Source organism: Vicia villosa, linkage group LG5 (assembly GCF_029867415.1).
Source record: "Vicia villosa cultivar HV-30 ecotype Madison, WI linkage group LG5, Vvil1.0, whole genome shotgun sequence".
Classification (NCBI taxonomy): domain Eukaryota; kingdom Viridiplantae; phylum Streptophyta; class Magnoliopsida; order Fabales; family Fabaceae; genus Vicia; species Vicia villosa.
Window position 1 is genome coordinate 171,147,010 of NC_081184.1, and position 8,031 is coordinate 171,155,040.

The window sequence follows — 8,031 nt, forward strand, 5'->3', positions numbered from 1 at the left end:
TTGTCATTGAATTGATAATGCACTCACTCCCATTTTCTGTTTATTTCTCCCTTTTCCAATTTTCAGGGTTTGCCAACCACCAAAGCACAAATAATCGGTAACCCTAAACTCTTATCTCTCTGCCTAATTATTACTTATGTCAAACCCGCTGGTTTCATTGTTCCCTTCCCCATATTCTTATGTATCTGTTTCTGGTTTGTATTGATTGGCCTTAAAGGCACTTAAAATGTGTAATATTAATTATTGTGGTTAGTAATCCTAGGGAGTGCAAGCCTGTTAATCAATTTAGAGTAATTAATTATAAGATAATGTATTTAGAATTGAACCACATGATTGTTGCACCCACGCACACTTTTTTGGTAACCCCTCTTGTTGCCTGTTGCTTATTGCCTGTTGCCTTGTGTTTTTTTTGCAGAATAGCCATGTCCCTCGAATACGAGGATACCTCAGCCATGTTGCCTCGATTAAGATCATGGGTCCCTAATGATGCTGTCTTCGATACACTAAACATGATCTCGACCCTCGGAAGTTGCCTACGAAAAGGCTGAGGTATCCTCTGGCTGCCTACGAAAGGCTATTCTGGTTCTTCCCTTAGACTACCTGCCTCTCTATGGCATGGGACAGTCTTATGGCGAACGAACTCTCGATGACCCTTCAACCTCCAAATGAAAGGCTTCATGCCCTCTTATGGCAAGGACAGACCCTTTCACCCTGAAAGGCTAAACGAACTGTTTTCTACATTATTAAGGTAATTGCCCCTAATTGCCTTGCTCTGGCTAAAACTTTTTTTCATATTCTTTCTCATAAACCTTCAAAATGGCTACGCTCATTTACGAGCTAAAGTCCATATTCACTTCTTCTAAAATTCTTCAAAGAGCAAAGCAATTAAGAGCCCATGGAAAACCATGGATGCAAAGGGTGCCTTACACCTTCCCTTTGCATAATTACCCCCCCGAACTCAGTTTTTCTCAAAAAAGGTTTTTTCCTGTTCTTTTAGCCTTTCTGAATATTTGGATAAAATAAAAGTCGGTGGCGACTCTTTCTATCCGCAACATTTCAAATAAAGTCAGTTCACCGTATTACACCAGCAGTTTGTGAAATTGTTTTCTAAGACTAAGATCTCAACATCTGAATTTTTCAGAACTTTTTTGTATCACATGTATTATTAAAATTAATATTGAACATCTTGTAGCATATGTTCATGAAAAAAATGGACTTGAAGATCCATTCTTTAGACGTCTAAAGTTAATTTGTATGGTTGATACTTGTGAGATTATAAATTCTAAATTAGATATTTGAAACACGCAAAACATGAATATTAAGATATTTATGCGCATCATGCCAACACATTTTGATATATTTCTCCTTCCTTGATGTATAATGTATTTTAGGTTAATAACCTTATACTTATCGTCTAAGTGAACTTTTGGGTGTGTTGTGTAGTTTTCAATTGCTCCAATATAATACACTAAGACGGGTCTTGAAAGAATATTGGAAAAATATATTTCAGATAAATCCCAATTTTGAGATATAATTTGAGCAAACAAATGGATACTTGATTGCAGCCCAGTAGGCTGATTATTTATTGAGAAATTAAATTTTCCTATATTAGGGGAGAGATTGTGCATCTGAAGAGTGAACCAAAAGTTCAAATGAACAATTTAAAATAAATTGTTGTCTTGATCATCTTACAAACCAATATGAGCAAAAGGTTCAAAATATTATTCATTTGCAAAGTTTATGAAATAAATTATCATCTGTCAATATTCCACTCACAATGGATTCAACTATTGAATAATCTAATATTGCAAATGAGTTGTAACTGCGCCTGAAGCGTGGTATGAAAATCGGTTTCAATGTTAAAAGTCCTCTACCTAGAAAAGAAATTAAAGTTAAAGATGACCCAAGTGAGGATATGAAAATTTTAAAAACACTTTGACATAATTTATTTTTAGTTCCAGACGAACTAATCAAGTACTTGAAATATGCAATAAAGAGATCTCGATAAATTATGTCATGGATGAATTGAAATGGAACCAAAATTAAGATAGCCAAATAAATTCGACATTGGCAATGTATTTGTATCAATATAGCGCTAAATATGATAAATGATAACGAGGATGATGAAAGAAAGTCTATCAAAGATTATAGACAAAGTGAGAATTAGTCAAAATGAACAGATCATAAATCAAAGTCTATTAAATATTGTAGACAAAGTGAGAATTGCCCAAAATGAATATATTCAATTGAATAATATTTAAACTCACTTTACAAGTGACTTGATTATGGACATGTAGTCCGAACACCTCAAGGTGTGAAATCAATGGGATATAGATGATTTTTTGTAATGGTATAAATTTTGATTTGTGGCTTAATGATTTTCAAAAAGACCTAAGATTGGTTTTGATAAAACATATCCAATTGTAGTGGATTTAATTAATTTTTTGATATTTTATTAGCCTTGTAGTACATGAAGGGCTTAATATAAACATGATGGATGTTGTAACATCTTATTTATGCAGCTCACTTGATAGTGACATTTACATAAAACTCCCTAAAGGATTTTATATCTCAGAGACACATAATTTCGAATCTCGAGAAACTACTCCATAAAATGAAAAATCTCTCTATGGGCTGAAGCAATTTAGACACGTGTGGTATAACGGTCTTAGTAAATATTTGTTTAGAGAGTGATATACAATCAACTCCATTTGTCCTTGTATTTTATAAACAGACAGGGAAAATAATTTCCAATAATAGTTATCTATGTTGATGACATAAATATTATTGGAACTCCTGAAGAGATTCCAAAAGCTATAAATTGTTTAAGGAAATTATTCGAGATGAAAGACTTGGGAAAGAAAAAGTTCTTACTAAATGAACATTTAGAAAATGAAACTTTTATATACCAAGAAGGTTATATAAAAAAATTAAAACATTTCTATATGAGAAAATCTCGTATATAGAAAAATGTTAAAATGTTCTTATATGATAGACAAATCTCGTATGTTGTCTACCTCTATGATGTTAGATCATGGAATTTGCAGACGATTTTTTAGACCTCGAGAAGAGAATGAAAAAGTAATTGGTCCTGAAGTACCATATCCTAGTGTAATTTAAGCACCAATTTATCTTGCTATCAATCTATTAGCAAGACACAGTTCTTCACCTACACGAAGATATTGGAACAAAATCAAACATATGCTTCATTATCTTAGAGGTAAAATAGACATTGGTCTATTTTATGCCAAAATATCCAAATTCGAATTAACAGGTTAAGCAGATGCAAGTTACTTGCCAGATCCGCATAATGGTAGATCACAAACAGGTTATTTGTTTATTTACATGTGGTGGTACAACTATTTCATGAAGATTGGGGAAAGATGCAATAGAAACAAGTTCATATAATCATGCAGAAACTTTTAGTACTACATAAGACTTTTCAGTGCAAAAGGATTGGTCTTTATCGTCGAAGAAATAATTGTTCAGCTGAGGGGGAGAAATAAACATTCAGCTGAGGGGGAGAAATAAGTTTATTTTAAAAGGATATTGTACTCTTTTTCCTTCACTAGATTTTTTTCCCACTTGGTTTTTGCTAGTAAGGTTTTAACGAGGCATATCCAAAACAAACATCCAAGAGGGAGTGTTATGAATAATTGGATGATTGTCTCACAAGCATCTTATTCCTTATTTATAATATTGTGTATTTATTACATTGTCTCTATGTTGTCCTATAAATAGGACCAACCTCATTTGTAAAATATACACCGATAAAATAATACAAAATCATTATATCTTTCTCTCTTCCCTTTTATCTTATTTCTCTTTATTTTATAACATATACCATTTTGTTCACATTTACTAATCATCATGTCATTGTCCCTACTATATTCTCATTTTAAATGAGTATCATATCACTTTTAATATAAATAAATTACCCCTTAAAAATATATTAATCAAATAAATACCAATTTTAATTTTGTTGTACTTTGCATCGAGAAATTGCATTATATTTTTTTTGAAAATAACAATTATATTTTAAGAAAATAATAATTATAATTCAAAATATTTTTTGGACAAATAAATTCAATTATATTTATTTCTATTTAGTTTCATTTCCTAGTAAAATAATTTTTTTTTTAATTATTTGATTCTATGCTATCAATTTTAAATATTTTAACTAATTAAAATCAAATCTTTCCATTATTTTTTATTCTACTGTTTTTGAGTTGATGATCATATTTGTTTTAATAGTTAATAATCGATGATAATAATCAGTAATGATCATATTTGTTTTATAACTTTATTAGAAAATATTTTTATAAATTAGAAATTGTTTAAGAGAGAAAATATTTATCTTTAAGAAAAAATATTAAATATCATTAACTTAAATAGATTTTATTTTATAGTAACCAAGGAGAGAAAAATTTTATCTTCAAATTTATTCCCGTAATTAAAACAATTATTCTAATAAATTTATTATTTTTATTAAATCAGTAGATAAAATAATATAATTTTCTATAGGATAAAAAACAATACTCTGTCATGAATTATGATAGTGATGGTAGTTGGATACCAACTTGTATTTTAAGTATACATAGAAATTAATTATTAATGTTTGTATAAATAGGAGTGTAATCGGATCGGTTTGGACCGGTTTTTGTTAAAAAAAAAAGATCCGAACCGATAATATCTTCATCCGTTTGGTTTGGTTCTTAACATTTTTAAAAAATAGAATCGAACCAAACTAACCGGTTTGGTTTGGTTCGGTTGATTGGTTTTCAACGAAGAAAACTTGAATACGAAGAAGGAGACTATAACATATCATAATGACGATATTGAGAGCAACATTTGAGGCGGGAAATTAGAGAAGTAGTTTAGTGAAATCAAGTTTTTGTGACTTATAATTTCTACTTTTTATGTTTTGGAGTTTGGTTCTAGATGCATGTTTATGTTTTGGAGTTTGGTTCTAGATGCATGTTTTGCCGATTCATAAACAATTGGTTTTATTTCGGTTTGGTTTGGTTTGGATTAATTGGTTTTTCTGATCCGCTTACACCCCTGTATAATTGATATATATAAATATATATATATATATATATATATATATATATATATATATATATATATATATATATATATATATATATATATATAAAATGTACACTTCATAGATATTTAAACGTGTTTATAAAAATATGTCATTTTAGTTATATTTCTTAGTTTTTTTTTTATAAAATGATCTTATTGATCTAAATGTTTTTACTGGTACCAGATATTTTTATATACATAAAAGTATTATTTTATACGAGTACCAACATTTTTCTATACATTCAATTATTATTTTTTTTACGGATAACCAAATATTTTTTTTAAAAAAATATACCTGTGAAACAAATACGCGCCGCGTTCCAAACGACGGGTTTGTTACTAGTTATTAACATGAAGAATAAGATTTTTAATATATATTCTATTATTGTGTACAAATAAAACTAAATCAAATTAGAGTTTTCCTGGCTCTGCTAGGGTTTCCGTTTTTCTTCTCTATTGAGAAGCCTGGTCAGTTTTCTTTCCTGGTTTTTTTGGTCCAAACGTCTGAGTTAGTGATTCAGAATGGCTAATCCAAGTATTGAGAATTTATCCATTCAAGAGGAAGGTGAAGAGGAAGGTTTTTGTTTTGACTTGGAGGAAGAAGGTGGAGAAGTGGTGGATCTTAGATGGTGTCTAGTTGGGCGATTCTTGTGTGATAAGCCCATTCATGTGAAGTCGATGAAATTGAGAGTGGCGGATATGTGGAGACCGGTAAAGGGTGTTACTATTAAACAAGCGACGAATGAATTATTCTTATTTCATTTCTCACATCCCCTTGATATGGAGGCAGCAGTAAAGGGAGGGCCATGGACATTTGACAACCATCTGCTAATTCTTGAGAAAGTTAGGATGGGAGTACAAATTGAAAACATCCCTTTATTTCAGGTGGACTTCTGGGTGCAAGTTCATAATCTCCCGGCGGGTCTCATGCTGGAGAAGGTAGGAAGAGAAATGGCTAACTATAGTGGTGAGTTTATCGAATATGATAAAAACAACAATACGAGCTTTTGGCGTCAATACATGCGACTGCGTGTTAAGATAGATGTCAGGCATCCACTGAAGCAGCAGACAAGAGTAAAAAATAAAGGAGGTGAGTGGTGCATTGTAAACTTCAAATACGAGAAACTAAGTCTCTTTTGCTTTGTCTGTGGCATATTGGGTCACTCAGAACAAAGGTGTGAAGTGCGATTTGCTATGGCGGAAGATGATGGAGTCCGGGGGTGGTCTAACAGCATTCGGGCAGATCAAAGGAGATACGGGGGTGGGTCCTCATCGAGATGGCTAAAGAATGAAAATTCAGGTGGAACAAATAGTGAGCATGCTGCAGTTTCTACCCAGGCGCGTGATAGTCAAATCCGTAGAGATGCAAGTGAAGAAGTATCACTGGTAGATGGAGACACGGATGCGATAATGCCGACAAGATCCCAGACATTGATTGTGCATAATAATGGCATTAATGATGCGTTACACAACAATAAAACACATCATTTATCTCTCAATCAGAATATTAATAGCCAACAATTATTTCTCAATCATGAGCAAATTCATAGTGCACCGCTGAGTGGGGGACAACAATTCTCCCAAATCCAATCTTTCCAAAACAGCAAACCGACAAATTTTCTTCCCTCATCATTCCCCACCCAATACCCACTACCATTAAAACAAAAAAGCCAATTTATGATCAATGAACCAATTTTGACCCCGACCCCACCTAGTGGACACGACCCCACAAACCCCAACCAACCAGTAACAACCTTAACCAATCAAAACAACCCTTACGTGCATGAAATATTTCCATCCACACATGACAGCCGTAACCCCTCATCTCATAAAAATTCCAAACAAGAATTGATTTGTTCTAACCCGATAACCAATCCCATCCAAAACCAAAGCCTTATTAAAAATAATACTTGCCCAGCTTCATCTGCCCTTAACCCCAAACCTTTCAAATTCAAGAGCAAAACTCTGCAAACAAAAACATCCCATAGTAACCAGAAACAAAACCACTTAAACCGTAACCTGAACATTGAGACCCTGCAACCTGATAACCAACTACGTATCATCAACAACAATCTTTTTGAACCCCATCCAAACCCCTACAACCAAGCCAATGAAGAAGATCAAGCATATAAGAAAAGAAGAAGAGATGGTGAGGAAGAGAAAGCAGCAAAGAGTGATGCAAAGAGTCAGCATTTTTTATCGGCAAGTCCTGGCAGCCAGGACTGCCGGGAATTATGAAAATATTAAGTTGGAATTGCCGTGGGCTGAGCAACCCCAGAGCAATTCCGAACTTACGAAAGTTGGCTCAACAGTACAAACCAGATATTTTGTTCTTATCGGAAACGTTATCTAAAGCTCGTAAGATGGAGACAATTCGTGTTTCGTTGAAGTTCGAAGCTTGTTTCACTGTGGATGTAGAAGGTAGGAGTGGCGGTTTAGCGGTTATATGGAGGGACACTAAAAGTTGCAGTGTTGTGAACTTTAAAAGGAATTATGTTAATATGGAGATTCGAGATGAAACTAAAGGAATGTGGAGACTCACGTGCTACTAAGGATATCCTGATAGGGGCAGAAGGCGACAAGCGTGGGAGTTACTACGAAACTTACGGTTAATGTCGGATGCGCCTTGGTGTATCATTGGTGATTTCAACGATCTCCTGACTCAACAAGACAAACGAGGTATCTACCCTCACCCAAATTGGTTGTGCGCCGGTTTTCAACAAGCTGTTAGTGACTGTGAGCTCACTGACATTCCACTTGAAGGACATCAATTCACCTGGGCTAAGAGTCGTGGTACGGACCATGCTTTGGAGGAAAGATTAGACCGTGCTTTATCGACCTCGACATGGATGGAGTTATTTCCGGACAGCAAGCTTGTTAATCTTATAGCATCTCACTCTGATCACAGTCCCATAATTCTCTACTGTGATCCTGTCCATC